Here is an 18,642-nt window from a genome sequence, read left to right as displayed (position 1 = left end):
CACCCTGAATTTGACCTCATTCAAAAAACTAAACGGAATATGCCATTGGCTACCTGGGCAGAAACTGCAAGTAAACTGGAAAATGATTGGTTAAACAAATGGTGAAAAGATCATAAGAAGAGGCCACAAGGGTGCAGTAGGAGATTTTACCTGTATAGATACAGAGCACAATAGAACCTATAAAATGCGAAAAATAAAACTGAGGCATAAGGAGTCTGACTTAGAAAGGCTGATAGATTTGCTCCAGACACAGGTCACTCACAGCTGGTTTTGAGTGGGTTGTGTCCCTTCTCATCTGGTGGAACCAGAAGCAGATCCTTTACCACTCTGCATGGCCCACAGGAGAAACCCCAGGCCCTCCATAGACTGAAAAACAAGACAACAATTAATTTTATCATAAACTTCCCTAAATTCTGTCAGGAGGAACAAAAGTCTTGGCAAATTCTTCTTATTATAAAAGATCCAAAGTAGAAGGAGAAACAAAAGAAAGAAAACAGAAAAATAGGCTCACCACCCCATGGATCCAGTCCACATTTTGGTCAGCGATTGGAAGCCCTTTCATCTGTAGTCCTTGTAATCAGAGAATCCATTTTTGTCCAAGATGCACACGACACAGCTGAAGGACGATTTTACTTTTTTCTAGGGCCAGGCTCTCCCAAAAAGTTCCCCCAGGTGAGGCTCATCCATAGGGGTTCTGATGAGCCCCAGACCCAGCTTACATTGTGCCCTTGCAGGCGCCGCAGTTTCTGAGCCACTGGCTTCGGGCAGTTCGTTGCCGGCCAGTTGATCTTCGGGACCTCAGAGCAGACGACACAGGGAAGCATCACTTCCACGTTGGAGGAGCCAATCCCTGCTCTGCTCCCCCTGCCGTCTGCCCGAGAGATAACGAGCTGTCAGTTCCTTTTGAGTTATTTTGAGACAAACACAAGGGTCTCTTCCCCGCTGCAGGTTGCAAGCCCTCTCTAAGTTGGTTAGGCTGCGCCACTCAGGTTGATGCACACACCCGCACTTGCACATTTTTTATCTGTTGCTTTTTGGTAGCATAGAGAAGACCAGCAAAACCCAGGTTTTGCTGAAGATCTCCACAGCTTGAAATTCTTTTTCATTAAGTTAACTTTTTTCTTTTTATAAATTTTTTATAGTGGAAGACCTAGGGCAGAGACTCAGGTTGTGCTGCTGCGACTATCCTGGATACAATGGCTGACCTCAGCACACCTCCTTCTGTGATATTTATTCCTGCGGAGCTCCCAGAAGAAAGCAATGAATCTACTGCAATCAGCAGCAGCAAAGTGTTGTTTCCATGGCACATTTTTAAACAAGGGAGACATGGAGTAGAGACCAGGTAGCCTTTACTGGTTGAAAGCTCAGCTGGCTTCATCATCACCACTAAACATCTCCAGTAAAACATGAGATGTGTCTTTCTGAAACCCTGCATAACCAGTTAGTCTTTAAAATAATATTTTCTGTTTATTGAGAAGGTCTACAACTGAGACTGAGGCTTTCTTTTTAAAATGTAATGAGAACGGAACACAAATGAACACCAGCAACCTAGCCCAGACTCCGTCCTTAGAAGTTACAAGGTGAAACAGTTGAAACTATGACTATGGTTTGGAGGTGTATCCTATGCTTACTTTCCACAGATGTTCATTCTCCTGGAACATCTGTATTAGATGCTTTTTAATGGTCATCACATGTTGATATCTACAAGTTCATTTGAAGGCTGTTTCTAACATGTTGTCATGGTTTAACCCCAGCTGGCAACTAAAGCCCACAGAGCCTCTCGCTCCCCCCCACCAGTGGGACTGGGGAGAGGATTTGAAGAGTAAAAGAGAAAATTCATGGGTTGAGATAAAAACAGTTTAATAGGTAAAACAAAAGCTGCAAACACAAGCAAAGCAAAGCAAGGAATTCATTCACCACTTCCCATCAGCAGGCAGGTGTTCAGTTATCCTCAGGAAAGCAGGGTTCCATCACACACAACTGTTATTTGGGAAAATAAATGCCTTCACTGACACTGTCCCCCTCGTCATTCTTCTTCTTCAGCTTTATATGTCGAGCATGATACCATATGCTATGAGATACCCCTTGGGTCAGTTAGAGTCAGCTCTCCTGGCTATGCTCCCTCCCAACTCCTTGTGCACCTTCAGCCTGCCCACTGGTGGGGTGGGGTGAGGAGCAGAAAAGGCTTTGACTCTGTAGGCACTGCTCAGCAGCAACTAAAATGTCCCTGTATTATCAACCTTGTTTCCAGCACAAATCCAAAACATTGCCTCACACTAGCTACTATGAAGAAATTTATCCCAGTCAAAGCAGGACACACCTATAGGCCATTTTCTCAAACATATGTGTGTCTTTAAAAATGTCTTTAAAAGGACATCTACTGTTAATAGTGACTATTAAATATAGGGAACTAAGACTCAGTTCTGCAGACACTGGCATGTACTAGGACAAACAAAAGGAACATAGAAAACAGTAGAATCACTGATTATGTATTTAGCCTTAGGAAGGTCAGCAGCATAAAAGCAAAGCAACTTTCATTTCAGAAAATGTACCCAACTTTATTGGCTTTGGATCACATAGCTATAGGGGGGGTTTCTATTGATTTTTGTCTCAGCTTTGACTGTGGACTAGGAGTCAGATGGCTATCCTGCTAGGAAAAGCTATAACTGCACTATGCATAGTCCCATTCAGGATCTTTTCCTAGACTTAAAGGCTATTGACTATAGATCTTATTCTCTACTCCCCTGTGCTATAGGGCTGCTGCTGACTACCACAGAGCTCTGGGCTGGTAGTTTGTCAGCTATTTCTTGGGACGAGTTCCAAATTTCCATTTCTTTTATTAACCATTTCAATATTTCTTCTTTCCATCTGGCTCTAATGCTTATACCCTGATGTGCTCTTTATGGTCTTTGCAGCACCTAGGGCAATGCAGTTTTCATTTTTGGCAGCTACTGAGAGCCATGGACTCTTTTGCCTGCCTTTATTTCTGCATGTCATATTAGTATAAGCTAGTGTAATTGACTGTAGCTGGCATATGTTGCCAGTGTTGTTCAGTTGGCACAGTGAAGGGACTTCCTGAAGAAAAGCGAATTTTTCCATAGTGTTTTCAAGTCTGCCCATGTAAACTTACAATTGCCTGGAACCTGAATGTTGGAGCAAGGCTCTGACCAACAGGCAAGCAGATCTCACGCTGTTCTAACAGATGTAGATGAGCAGAGACTGCCAAGTGACTGTATTTGCATCAGTTGTGTTAACTGAAAGCATAATTTTCAGCTGAAAAGGCTACTTACAGTTTAGAAAGCTTTAGGCTTAGAACTGGTTTACTGCCATTTAGCAGATTTTTTCTTTAAAACTCAGGACCTCTGTAAACTTAGAGCTAGGTGACGTCTTGGAGTGGAACAGGGCATTATCATAGAAAAGAGCATGGTCCCATTTAAACATGCCTTCCCTCTCTTCTCTCTTTCAATTCACCGCCTGAAACTAACCAAGACAATCATCTGCATTCCTATCGAGTTTCATCTTACGAGGTCAGCAGTCTTGTTCTCTGCATTTTTTTCTGCACAACAGGGGTACTCACAATATAGCGCAACCCCCTGGTAAGGGTGATACTACATGGATTCTTGAAAAGAAAAGCATGTGTGCCAATTTGGCTTGAATTCTTTGAACACATTGCTGGATTGTTAATGCAGGGGAAAAAGGATGGTCATATAATCTGTCTGCATTTTACAATTGCTCCTGGTGCCACATGACACTACAGAGAGACTTTTTTACTAAGTCAGAGAGCATGTTACAAAGAGTAAATGCACTGAATTGGATTAAAAGCTGGCTTGTAAAGAGGAAATGGTTCGTGCTGGAAAGGAACGGACAATTCAAGATGACGAACAGTAATGACAGGGTTGTTGCAGCAAAGCTCATTGTTAATAACATTGGCAATGATGCATATTAATATTTTGCACTTCTATAGCATTTTGGTTTTTGTTGGGTTTTCTTTGAAGTACTTTACAAACATCTAATTAATCATTATCTAATTAAGAATGACTCTGAAATGGGCTGGGGGGGGGCGTGTATGACAATATTTAAAATATGCCTTTGTTTGATAATGGCACAAAATAGGAGGAGGGCAGCAGCCACAAAGGCACAGAGCATACACATTCAAAATGTTTTGGATAGCTGAGGTTTATGGTCTGATAATTGGCTTATGCAGTTCAGCATAGAGAAATATAAAGTAATAAGAGTAGGGAGGATCAAAACTATCCACAGAGACTATAGCCTAAAATGAAGCACAATACAAACCAAGAATAGACTTGGACGTGATAATGGATAATGCAGTAAATCCCTCTCTACAGTGTTTGGCAGAAGCAGAAAAGGCCTTAGGATTTACATTGTATATATAATCGGTGTCTTTTTCTATTAAATAAGGCAGTAATGAGACTACATTAGGAATATTGTGCACTTCTGGTCTCCTTAAGCCAAATTCCCTACTAATTTACCTGTCACACAGCTCTTTTAAAGCCATCAGATTTACAGAGGCCATAATTTGACATCATATTTTTAGTTTTGATCATACTGTTAATGAAATTCAAGAGCAAATCAAGATATAATTTAGTTACAGATCAAGTCCATGGGCAGAGAAATAAGCCAGCATATTCAGAAGCTGACGTCAGTGCCCCATCTGTCTCCTAACATGGTGAACTGGGATCTGTTTGAAGGGGCTGAAGGGGCTCCATTAACTCACATTACCGTATCTTAGGCAAATGCAGAATTTTCTCCCCTCTCTAACATTATGTTGAGGAGAAAGTGTTAGAAAGGGGCATGAAGTCAGCACAGTGTACAACCAGGCACAACAGCCAATTCACAACTACCTAAACTGATATTCAAAGTCATTGAAAACCAGATGACACTTAAGTTTGGAAGATTAGATGGCTGCCTCTCTCACTTTCATCTCCCATAGCACATTCACTGGAATTCCTCCGAATATTGCAGGAACATTTGGTATTTGGAGGAGACAGCATATCTAATGAGTATCAGCTGAATCAACTCTACTTATTATAGGAAGGACATTGCTGATAATGAAAAGGCACAGCAAAGGCCACGCAATATGATTAAGGGTCTGAGTGCATGAGTTATGAAGGAAGATTGGCTTATAGTAGAGAAAAAAAAGCTATCTATCTTAGAAGTATATATGAGTCCAAAGGGATCAGATAGACACCAGCAAACTGATTAGAATAGTAATTAATTTCTTTAAAATACTAAAGTTTATGTTAAACTCGTGCAGGAGAAGTAGCTTTCACAAGAAGAAATGCAGGCAATATTTCTTCACAGAAACGTTGATGCAAAAGAAACTGGTAGAAAAAACAGCAATTAAACAAGGACAATTTCTTCAACATACTCAGAAGAGCAGTCACACATGAGTATGGTAGTTTGGTTTGCTGGAGGAAAAGGATCAAGTTTCTGAGAAAAAAAAAATGTAATGTGTGCAATTTTTCCTATTATACTCTCCAACTATCTCACACTTACGTAGGTTAATTCCTACTTCTAGTCATGTACGCAATTGAAGGATATAAACCCTGGAGAAACAGTGGTGTCAGGCAGCTCTACCCAGAGCTGAAGTATTGTGTAGATGTAATTGCAGCTAACAAGGGAAGCTCATATATCTTAAACTCAGTTTTCCCTCACTGGGTTACTATTAGTCTTATCTTAGCTATTTGTACTTCTGCAGGGCATTGGTAAGAATGGAGTCTTAATGTAATCAGGTTACATGCAATGAATGGTTCTAGGCTCACTGATTGCTTTCACTACTTAACAGCCCTCTTCTTAATCACTGACCTGATTCTTATCTCTGCACTTTTTGTTTGACCTCAGCAACTGGTTGTTTTTTTCCCAGAGGAATACAGGGATCACACTGACTGCATTGGTGGTCCATTCTCTCTACTGTTGCTGTCATGACAGAAAGCAAAATCTGTATCCACAAATGAATATCCATTCATGTCTGCTATAAAACATGTTACAAAGCATCCTAAGTCAGATTCAAAACCTTGAGAACAAAAGACCAGAAGCCTGGAGAACTGCCAAACCCACAGGGGGAGAACAGGAGAGATGAAGTGCATTGTCCAAATCCTTAAGGCAAAGTGGTTCCTGAAAGTTCAAGGTCACGAAACACTAGAAAAGAAAGATAAAAAAAAAATATTATTGTTTTCAGCCTTATGTGGGACAAAATTCTTTCTTAAAATATGTCTAGTAATCAGCTTGACCCTGAGAATGTGAACCTCCACCAAGAAGACCATGCATCCCAGTTTATGAGTTAAGACAGCTTCATAGGGAAAGCAAAGGGTGTGCTTGCAAGCAAAGCAAAACAAGGAATTCATTCACCACCTCCCATTAGCAGGCAAGTGTCCATCCATCTCCAGGAAAGCAGGGCTTCATCACACAGAATGGTTACCTGGGGAGAAAAATGCCATAACTCTGAACATGTGCTTGCGTGTGTGTGCCCTACCTTCTCCTATTTCCCCATCTTCTATTCCTGACCATGATGCTGTATGCTATGGAATACCGCTTTGGTCATTTGGGATCAGCTGTCCTGACTGTGTCCCCTCCCAACTTCTTGTGCATCCCTAGCTTATTTAGAGCAGGGCAGCACAAGAAATACAAGAGGCTTTCATGTTGTGTAAGCGCTGTTCAGCAGAAGCTAAAACATCGGTATGTTACTAGCATGGGTTTGGTCACCAATCCAAAATACAGCAACTTAAGAGCTACTGTGAACAAAATTAATATCCCACTCCAAACGCCTACATTCCATAACTTCTATTACTCACAATTCTTTTAGCTGATCTTCCCCATTTTCTTTGCAAGGATTTGTAAAGGGTTTGTCAACATGATTTCCCCAAAACCAAGGTAAATTTATTCCTTTATTAAAACTTTGATTATTTTATTAAAAAAAAAACAGCAATATCTTACAATATAGCATGATTCTATAAATCTGCTTGAATTTATATATTTAATCTTTAGGAGTATCCAAAACTAAAAAAAAAACTCCAAATCCAACTGTTAATACAGACCTAAAAAACTTTTTGCAAAATCTCTAGTAAGTCAGAAATGGGGGAAAAAAAAATAAATCAGTTAGTTCAAATTCTTTACATTCTTCTTTCATAGCAAATGGGTAGATTAAAGGAAAAAATCATGCAAGCTTTTTAGAGAAAAAAGCAACCTCTAATGTCAAGTAAATGAATTTCGGTCTGTCAAAGAAAATTTGATAACATGGTTTCTAGGTGATTCATTTGTTAATGTGCAGAGTATGAATAGAGTCTCTAACCCAAGTGTGTGTCCACAGATTTGACATGCACCTGGCATCAAAGGACATCCTGACAGAACAACTTAAAGGTTCTCATCTAGAAGAATAAAATTAAATTAAATTAAGAAATACATAGCAATTACCACACTGAGAAATTCAGAAGGAGAAAAAAAAAATACATTAACTTTTCCACTAGACAAGATCTTAGAAAAATATGACAACTCATATTGTCTACTATGCAGGCAATGTCATTTATCAAGTCCAGGTAAAATGATAGTGAAGCCAAGAATTCAGACCTGCCTTTAACTCTGAGTTATTTTATTAGACTCCATCCATTTTGCATTGTTATTGGACCATATCAAAACCAAATTTAACAGTAAAATTGCTTTTTGCATAATACAAAAAAGAAAAAAGAAAAAGAAAGGGTTTGAACTGAACAGTTCAGGTGTGGAGTCTAATATCACAAAATCTGAACTTCCAGAGAATGTTATTTTAATGCACTTAATTGTAAAAAATTCTTTCTTGCTATGGCAGCCATACAGTGACACAAGCATTACATACCGTACTAGCATATTATGGCTGCTGTGCTTCAAGGCCAGGATATCGGGAATAGGATTTTAGCTTTTTGAACGCATAATGACCTGAAACAAGCAAACTGTCAGCCTAAAATTAGTTCCCCAAATGCCTTTATTGAGTTACATTTAAATACAAACCAACCTGTGTCTGTGAAAGGTTATAGATACAATGTATCTGTCTGCTTAGCCACACATACATATAAATTACTTTCACCTACCTAGAAAAATACTTTTTTGTGTGTGTCTTTATCCTCCCTTTTCTCCCTAGTTTCAGTAAAATAAGTCAAGTTCCAGACAATAAACAGCTTAGTTAAAAAAAAATATGTAGGCCATTAATCTTAAGATTCAGCTAAACCTCTGTGGGTCTTCTTAAATTTCCCAGGGGATTTTTAAAACCTCATATTTTTAAGACCTCAAGTTCTAACCCTGTTAATTTAAGCCAGTCTGAGAAGAAAAGAGATACATAGTTCACACCTCCATATCCCTTCCCACCTCTCCCACTTAGCTGTCCCAATAAAACCAGGGAAGGAGGATACAGGTAGTGTTAGCAGGAAGAAACAGTGGTATTTTTAAAAGCAATACAGAAGGGAGAACACAATGATGACCTTCATATCCAGAAGAAAAGGAAAAAAGAATGGTCGTCCAGCAAGTGAGGTTAAGGATAAGCCTGCGGACTAGGTAAAAGCCTTAAACAGTGAAGAAATGGACTAAATGCGACAGTTAGGAAAGAGGGAGTTGTGGTCTACTGATATCAGGAGAGATTTTGTGCCTCATCAGTTTCAAGACAGCTTTGTGCATCGTTATTGTAATGCATATGCAGAAACAATTATTCAGATGCCTGACCAATACTTACTGGGTGATAAAAAAAAATGGTCAAACTGCAACATTTGCCATCAATTTTAAACAGTGAGTAGAAAAAAGAAATTAGATGTAGCAGTTCATGATCTATTAAGAGGAGCATGGTTCAAATGTGGGCTAATAAGCTGCTGCTAGTTTTAAGCTGTGTTAAATAAACACAAAAAACAATTTTCTGTCTCTGTCCATTTATATGCTAGCATGTGGTCTCTTCATTTGTCTTCTGTCATTTTCTGTATATCATTCTTCTTTTAAAGTGGAATAAAATCCCTAATTTAAGAACCTAACCTTGTACTGAAGTCTTGCAGCCCAGAATCCAGTTCTTGAAGAAGCTCTAGATTTATGCATCTGGCATATTCTAAGGGGATTTTGTTTTACGTCCATCATGTGATTCTTTTTCACTCTTCACATATACATACTACATCCCTAAGTAGCTGCATAGAGGTGAAGAATAAGATCTTGGCTTGAGGGAGAAAATAAATATTTCCAGTATATATTTGATATCTGTGAAAGTGGCAGATTCTGAGGTTGTCATGGATGCCAGCAGCTTCAAGGAACATTTTCACATTAGCAGTGTCCAGAATTTACAAGAGAAGCTCCCAATTACCTTTTAGATTTTCTAGAATCAACATTTGTTTTCATGATGTCCACTGAAATAGGTGATTGATCTGAAATTAAGAAGCTCTTTCTGCAGTTTGATTCTTCTAACTGTGTTGCATGGTTTTATTAATGTCCCTCTGGCTTCCTACTAAATCCAAACAACTTAGTTCCTTTGTTTATAAAATGCTACATGTGCCAAAAGATGCACTGTTTTGTTCTAATGCAACCAATAGCAAATGATAGTACCCTGGGGAATTCCAAAGAAAAGGAAAACAAGCACAAAATGCTAATGTGCTTCTCCATTGCCTTTCGAGATTAGAGCATCCTCCACCAATATTTTGACTGTTCAATGGAATTATACACTCATAGAATAACTTGAGTTGGAAAGGATGTCTAGGGATCTTCTGATCCAATCCCCAGTATAAAGCAAGACAAAATTAGAGTAGGTAAAAGAGCACTTTGACCTTCTGAGGACTGAAGGACAGAGATTTCACAGCATCTCTGGGCATCCTGCTCCAATATTTGCCTGCCCTTGTGTAAATGTTATTCTCCATAAATCAAAATATCTGTTGTTGCATCTTCCATTCTTTGCTGCTTCTCCTGTAACTGCTCTTCTCTGAAAGGAACCTGACACCATCTTCTCTGTAAGTTGTATAGGACAGCAATTAGATTCCCACCGTCCCCTTTAGTTTACTCTTCTCCAGGTTAAGCAAACCCACTTCTTCAGCCTCATTTCACCTGTCATATTCCGCAGCCTCCTAAACATCTTAATGACCTTTTCACTTAATACTTTCCAGTTTGTCAATATCTCTTTCACTGGGGACCCAAAAGCAATCACAGTCTTCTTTCTCATGTTTCACATGGCAAGACAACAGAAAGGGAAGAAATATCTTCCCAATAATGGTGCTTATACCGGGCACTTTGACATCTGTCTCAAGAAAAGATCTTTACAGAAGTAGTGCTCCTGATTCAAGAAAAAGCTAAAGCTAAAATCACATTCAAATAAGCTCTTGTTATTGAGGTAGGAGAGAGCAGCTCTCCAAACTTGTAGATTTAGCTGTTCATATCGAAGACATGAATGCTGAAAATTTCTGCAATTTTGTGTATACTAGGAGAGTATAACAGCAGAGTAACTTCAGTTTTAACAACTAAATTTAGTATACCAATTACATATTGACTAAACTGGACCATTTAGATAGCTGACCATAGGTGGCATGGACAGAACAAAAGTTGAAGCAATGCAGGGATATGCAGTTTTGCAGTCCAGCATAGGAGGCACAGAACTGTGCTGCATTGCGAAGTGTTCTACACATCTCCTGTTTTTAATAGATAGTCCTATACTACAGATTTACTGTACTACACAGAGACCTAAATGGGGTAAACAAAATACCAAATGATGCCAGCACTTTATCAGAAGTCACCCTGCTGATGAAACTTTCCAGAAGATGGAGGCTTTGTTTCATTTGAGTGTCAGTAACTTGTTCAGTAAATTCTCATCACAAAAATGTGAGATGTCAGTACCCACCAATGCTAAAGGGAAAATCTTAAAGAAAATACCACTAGTTTTCAACTTATATCAGTAGCCTTCTAGTATACTAGTAAACTACGTTGTGTTTATTTTAGCCCTGCTGACTAGTCTGTAGCTTCCAACCACTAGCAGCCAAGCACACTCTCAAGCTTCTATGCACCGGCTTCTCCCCAGTACTGTATTCCTGTGGCTTACTATGTGTGTGCATGTGTGTGCAGAGGGGAGGGCAGATAGTGAATATTGGAGAGTTTTAGCAGACTTTTAGAGCATCCAAGCCTGAAGTCAGGGTGTTTAATGCTTGGAATGGGATGGTCGAGCAAAATGATATCACTTTTATCTGGAATCTGGGAATAAAGCCAACTCAGATAAAACAGAAATAAACAAACCCCAAAACAACTGACTAATCTGACAGCTGTGGCAAAGCAGGCCAAGAACTCAACTACTTTACTGCAAATGGAGTATGCTTATACTGTACGTTGGTAGTGTATAGAGGCAGCTGGATGAGGGTGACATATAAACAAGTGGTAGGTGCACACCTTCAAGAACCTCACATTCTCTCAAGGATGCCTGCAAGTATATTACTTCATTTCCAGTTTTGATTTGCAAATATTTTTTGACATCTACATTTGAAAGAAGTGCTCAGTCTCCTCAATGTGGACAACAAAATTTGAAGGATATGCCTGAAAATCTAGAGGCAGCGTTTCAGATTTCTAGATCAACAGCTCTCCCGCTGCTGTTGTGCAAGACAGAGTGGCATGGTTGGGGTGATATTGCAGAAAAGACTTTGTACTTAGAAGAAGTCCTCTGACATAGAGGCTCCTGTATACACTGAAACAACTTCAAAGCTGATGAAAGATAAACAGATAGTCTTGCTGTATTCTCTTGCAATGTTACGAGATAAAGACACTGCCAAAAAGACAGTCAACACCAGCCCCAGTGGAGAAGAGAGCCTTGTGACACTCACTGAAGCAGTAAAGAAAATCTTCAATGGAGATTTGGGGAAGAAAGCCTGGGATTTAGATGCTCTGGTAATGTATGGAATGAACAAATATGACAGAATAAATGAAATGGGTAAGGCAGCTTCAGAGTTCATCCTGTGGTAACTCTAGTGTTTTGCTTAACACAGCAGTCTGAGGGCTCATAATGAGAGAAAGTCTCTTCAGCAGGAATAAACTGCATATTTGGTTTTCTAAGTGTGAAATCCCAAAAGGGACTCAAATAGGCTTTATATTATTACTTGGATGAAGAACATGATATGGATGTCCTTGGTTTACCTGTAATAGCTTTTAGATATGCTTTTACTCCATTGCACTTAATATATCATTTTATTATTTGATTTATATTCATGTTTCATACGGTAAGTATGCCAGAAAAAGGAAACAGAAAAAATGGGATGAACCTGTGTTTGGAATTTCCCTAGGTTTCTTCTTCATTAAGGGTTTCATAATGCTATTTTTTTTTTAATTCTAATCCAGCCAGCACCTTGTTGGGACCAAAACCTGGCAACTTGGAGGTTCCTTTAACTGAGAGGGGGTATGTAAGCTTGAACATGAAATCAATTAATCCAACCTTGTCATTTGCCAATTTCAGATTAATTACCACTTTGTTCTACTATCTTGCATAGGAACGCCTATGTCTCCCTGTAGGGAACTCTTCCATCTTTTCATAGTTTTCTTTGTCACGTAGACTTTCCTGCCACCCAGCCTAATTTGTTTTTCCTTGATTTTGAGTTTTACATTGTATCCCCCAAAAGGACTCACAGCTGTGTCTCTGTTTGAATCTACTTTTGTAATTTCTTGCTACATTATGTTCTTTCAATATTTCTTTGTAGCTTGTTCTGCATCCTTCATGACACTGGCACTATCAGCTCTGACTGATCTATCATCCTAAAGCTCAAAATCATCCCTTCTACCTTCCAACTGAATATATGATTCCATTTCTAGTTATTTAATGGGCCTTCTGCCAATATTCAGAGAATCATAAAATGGTCTAGGTTGGAAGGGACCTTAAAGATCATCTGGTTCCGATCCCCCTGCCTTGGGCAGGAACACCTTACACTAGACCAGGTTTCTCAAAGCCCCATTCAACTTGGCCTTGAACACTGCTAAGGATGTGGCAGCCACAGCTTCTCTGGGCAACCTGTGCCAGTGTCTTATGTCTCTCATAGTGAGAATTTCTTCCTAATATTTAATTTAAATCTACCTTCTTTCAGCTTAAAGCCATTCCCCCTTGTCCTGTCACTACATGCTTTTGTAAAAAGTCCTTCTCCAGCTTTCTCATAGGCCGCTTTAGATCCTAGAAGGCTTTTCAAAGGTCTTCCCAGGCCTTCTCCAGAATGAACAACCCCCTTGCGCTTGGCCTGTCTTCATAGGAGAGGTGCTTCAGCCCTCTGATCATCTACATGGCCTCCTCTAGAATCATTCCAACAGGTCCACGTTCTTCTTATATTGGAGGCCCCAGAGCTGGACACAGTACTCTGGGTGGGGTTTCATGAGAGTGGAGTAGACGGGGAAAATCACCTCCATCGATCCACTTGTCATGCTTCTTTTGATGCAGCCTAAGATATAGTTGGCTTTCTAGACTGCAGATGGCAGAAAATATATGAATTGCATATGATTGCCCATATTACATGAGCAGGTATTAGGAAGCTCTCCTTTGGCCAGCAGTGGGTCTGTACTGGAGCTGGCTGGAACTGGCTTTGTCCAGCACAGGGCCAGCCGTTAGTCTTTCCTCACAGAGCCCACACCTGCAGCCTCCCCTCTACCAAAACCTTGCTGCAGAAGCCCAACACAAGTTCTCATTACAGTGTTGACAACATTTTGACTGTAAATAAAACACACAGGGAACTAGGAGGATTTAGTAGGGTAATCCTAGTACTCCAGACCTTCAAGAAGTAATCTTCCTAATTCAGGCTGTAAAAAAAAGTCAGAACCCATTTTTTCAAGGAGTTATAAAATATTGTGATTTGTTGGGTTCCCTTTTCTGCACATATGTTTTCCCTGGAAAATCATAATAAATATGACGATGGCATTTGTTTTCATTTGCTTATTTTCAGCAGACAGTATGGGGCATGGCTAAAAGTCTGCGTCTGTGCTGCAGAGAGAGGCTGCCATGTGCCCCAATGTAGTGAGGAATGATGAGGAACACTTCCAAGAGAAAATATGTTGAAACTGGAAATGCCTGAGGGCTAACAGAAAATTCAAGGGAGGACAGGGACAACAAAAGTAACTAAGACCCACAAAGGTGAAGGACTTATTTAATGTTTTGTTGTGCTGCATTTATCCTTCAAGTTTACGATGAGTAGCCTTAGTGAGAAAAGGTTGGGGCTGCCCCATCCTGTATGGTTTAATCCAGCCACCTCAACTACAGACCCACTGCAGAACAAAGCTAAGCCCATTGTGAAGTCTGTGGCACCTCTGTGGAAACACACTTAAGGAAAAATATCAAATGCTGGGGGAGAGAAAGCCTCGATACTTTATAAGCACTGAGGATGGGGAGTAAGTCAGCAGCTGGATAGATGCAGATCTGTAACACCTGAGAATAGGTAGCATACCTTAACAATTTCTTAGTCTTTTCAGGGTGCTTGCTCTTGGCAAATTCATCTTAGTGCCTAAGGTCTTATCATTGCTAAATAATGTGAACCACTCCTGACTGCACTTGCACTTCCTGACAAAGCCAAAGTTTACTCCTTGAAGTAAGAAACCCTTCTTTTGTGGATGGTTTGGACAGATTATATAAAGCAAAATAAAGGACACAGTTTTAAATTACCATGCCTACTTTTTCATTCAAATACTTGCAATTCACCTCACTATTACATGTCTTATTTATTTTTCACCCTTAGAGGTAATGCTTCCTGACAGACTTATGTTCTGAGCCTGACTTTTCTCACTTTGATTGTTGACTTCAATTGCCTGTACATGGACATTTAAGATAATTTGAAATTTTCTAGGGTATCCTGCCCGGCCTCCAGCTGAGAGATCAGTAGTGTTTATCTAGGCCTTGCATCTAATTGATGATATGCAGATACCTTATTCAATCTAAGACATTGCAAATGACACTAGGCACCCATATTTGGGAAAGAAGTTTAGCTTTGAGTCTCTTTTTAGGATAGTTTCTTAACTGATGTGAGTTCACTGATAAAAGTAGAAACAAAATAAATTGCAACAATGCAACAATGCAGTAGTTCCCAAACCCCATTGCATGTCTTGCTATGTGTAATTGCATAATACTCTGGGTTTCGGGTCTTCATCTACAAGTTCAACAACTAGATACAATCCATGTGACCCAAGGTAGATAATTGCAACACAGGGGGTTAGTCTTGAACCAGTGAGCACAGGATGCCTTTATTATCAAAGAAGAAGTACAGATACTCATTATCTTAAAATATTACTTTTAGCCTTCCTAAAATATCATAAAAAATTAATCCCATTGAACCACACATTAAATGAGTCTTACAGCCACTGCTGAAAACAACTGTTGCATAGTCAACAGATTGACTACAAAGGGAGCCTAGGATGGCAATTCACTCTCAGTGTTTAAAGCTAGGTAGGCTGAATGTCTTATCTGAAGTCTTTGCAAAATATTAGCTCACCATCTGAAGAATTTATACAGACCCAAAATCCTAAGGCTGATTCGTTCTTACAGGAAGGGTGATGTTCAGTGACCATGGTATTTTGACATCATTTGCTCTGTAATTTTCCAAAATGAGATGCAAAATGAGAAAACCAGATCTTGTCTAACATGATCAAATTTAAAATGTTCAGGGAAGGAATTTAGATAAATATAGAGAAACCAACAGCTCAGTTGAGTTTCCAAGATAAGATTGAAACAGAAATTTGAATCCTTGATATTAAGCTCTGAAAGATGCCAAACCTACTTCTGACAGCAAACACCAAGGGATAAGAAGTTATTCAAGATTTTATATTGAAGTTTTAAGAGATGTCATTTCACTAACATTGGAGAATTTTTTGTTTAGAAGTTAGTTTGTGAGAAAAGCATTGGCTCCTTTTCTTTTTTTTTTTTTTTGACTCTGTACTGCCTATGAACATGTTACATTGGTCTTTAGGAAGCATAAAATGATATGCTTGGGACGTTCTGTGCAGGATTTTACTCAGACCTACTCTAACAGAGTTCAAAAGTCTACCAATTCCAACCATATTAAATTGGTGCAAAACAATGGGACAAATATGTTAGAAAGTTTTAGCAGAAGACATTTTTTTGTATCTGTAAAATATTAAAGAAAATATCTGAATATTCTGTTTGTCTTCAGGCTGATCAGGCTTCAAGTTCATTAAAGAAATAGAAAAATGCCATATCCAAGGTTAGGAGTTCTGAATGCAGAAAGCATTTTCGTCTGTGCTTAAGAGGTAAACTGTGGAAAACACAGTTTGATTTGATAAAGAAACTTTCCATAGCTCATTCCACCCTTAGGACAATTTCAGTTTTTTAACTGCAGTCATTGGCACCTAAAAGTTTTTATTAAATCATTTACAACTTGCAGATTTTTCATCAGACTTCAACAAAATAAACCTAATTCTTTCTCATATTAGCTTTACTGTCTGTCTACATTTGAATGCAAAGGCTTATATCTGCCCCAGAATTTTTCTACCTAAAAGTGTGTAAGCCTGGGTAAGCACTTGGGAATGAGGGATGCACTGTTTTAAGCAATTTTATATTCAAGAATTTTACTTACCACTCAAGTGACATATGCCAATAGATGTAATTCATTGGATTGCTTAATATAGAAATAATTGTGTTATACAGTATTTTGACTGTAACTGATTATCTATCATGCAGATTGCTGACTTAAATCTTACAACCTGCTTCTTCCCACAATGTGATTCATTTAATCATAAACCTAGTATGATTTTCTGAATCTAGACCAAATTCAGCAAAATGCATAAGAATAGATCTAACTGTAAGTATGCAAATGTTTCCACAGGCTCCAAGTTAAGCATATATTTAAGCAGTCTGATGTCTCAAAGCCTAAGTAAATCTTGATTCTTGATCTAAAATTTGCTTTTCATAAACATCTGTGAGCTTCATTTTATACAATTGTTAAAGAATAAAAAGTTTAGCTACAGAAGTTACCAACAAAAGGAAATTCTGTTTGAAATCCACCAATATGTTTGCTAATCATTTTTTCAGTATTTGCCCATTTGTCTGTTCAAATGTCTGGGTCCTTTATTTCAGGAACATTTTAAGCAAGCTATGCAAAAATCTTCCTTTGTGCTAGTTTGGCATATCGCAGGAAGGTTGAAGTTTTTTCTTCCTTCATTTTTTTTTTTTTTTTATGCCTTCATGTACCCTGTGGAAAGCTTAAAACATTTAAACTTTCTTCTAGGACTGACTGTTTTTCAAGTTCATTCAGATGTAGCTTATATTTCTGGTATGTTGTGAGGAAAGATGCCTGTATTCATATAAATGGTACTACTTAAGACCTGAGAAATCTTAGCTGTTCATATCTCTTTTAACATGAGTAGCTAGAGGCTTTCCATCCCAACATTATTTAATGAGCTGCTCTGTGTCTTTGCCTTACTAAAATACAAGCACCTTAAACATTAACTGGGATAGAAGTGGCATGTGTATAGAAGCTTGCATGAAAATCACAAAGCTTAATTCTTTTGTGCTTTTGAAATAGCTACTCAGCCCTGGCTCAAGATCAAAATACTAGCATTAAATGATCGCGGTCTTCAAAGGTTGTATAATTTAGTCTAAATATTCTACCACACATAATGTAACTACTGCAAAGACTCACTGGTGATTGGCCAACCTTTCCATTTCCAGGGTTATATCTGAGAATAGATAAAATTACCTCTTACCTGAAAAATAAACAAAATGTTGCAGAAAACCAGATCAGCAAATATGAAACATTTGCTACTGAACAGGAAAAGCCTTCCCCTTTAAAATGTACAAATTGGCGTACATGACATCTAATTTTCTTTGTGTTTGATTGGAGAACTAATAGACAACAGAGATCAGCACAAAGCATTTCAAGCTCGTATACAAATAGGTTAATATCAGTACCGCCTACTCCTAACAACTAACCTGAGATGTGATTATTTAACTGCACTGCTTTTTTTTTCTCTTGATTTACAATGCAGTTTTACAATTCAAGCATACTGTTAATAAAATAAAGACAGAGTACATCAGAAATCTATCACAAGGCTTGTCAGCTACAGAAAAAACAGTGAGCCTTTAGAAAATGACTGTCCTAGTTCTGTTATGCAAAAAGGGCAAGGAAGAGGAACGTCTTTATTTTTCTTAAGCAGTTCATTGATTTATATACTTCTTTCATGACTTTTTTCACTCTTGTTTTCTCCAGATTAAATAAAAAAACCCTTCATCTTTTCAGCTTTTGCCCCACCAAAGTCTTTGTTACCTTCTAATTATATTGTCACAGGCCTTCATTTATATCTGCTGTTTTGTTTTTTGGTTTATTTTCACTTATATGACCAGGAGAACAAAATATCAAGAGTACGCGAGGGCAAACATGATGTACACAACTTCGTAACATTATCTTCAGGATTGGTTTGTATCCTAATCCTTACCGTAGCACAACATGGTATTTTGGTTTGGCTGCTCCTCCACTCAACAGAAGATCTCCCCACACCATCTGCAGAATACTGGAGCTTGCTAGCATAGTTTTCCCTTCCTGCTCTCACTTCAGCAGTTTAAGCCAATTGCAGCTCTTATATCTCCCTTACCTATTTGTCTTCACCAGTGAACAATGAGAGAAGAACAACCAAGGAGTAAAAGACCAGTGTCAGCTGTCCCACCACCTCTTGCCTCCTTGT

Source organism: Pezoporus wallicus, unplaced genomic scaffold (genome assembly GCF_028554395.1).
Source record: "Pezoporus wallicus isolate ANWC-B61680 ecotype Strahan unplaced genomic scaffold, APGP_CSIRO_Pwel_v1 contig_6464, whole genome shotgun sequence".
Lineage (NCBI taxonomy): Eukaryota > Metazoa > Chordata > Aves > Psittaciformes > Psittacidae > Pezoporus > Pezoporus wallicus.
This window is presented reverse-complemented; position numbering follows the sequence as displayed.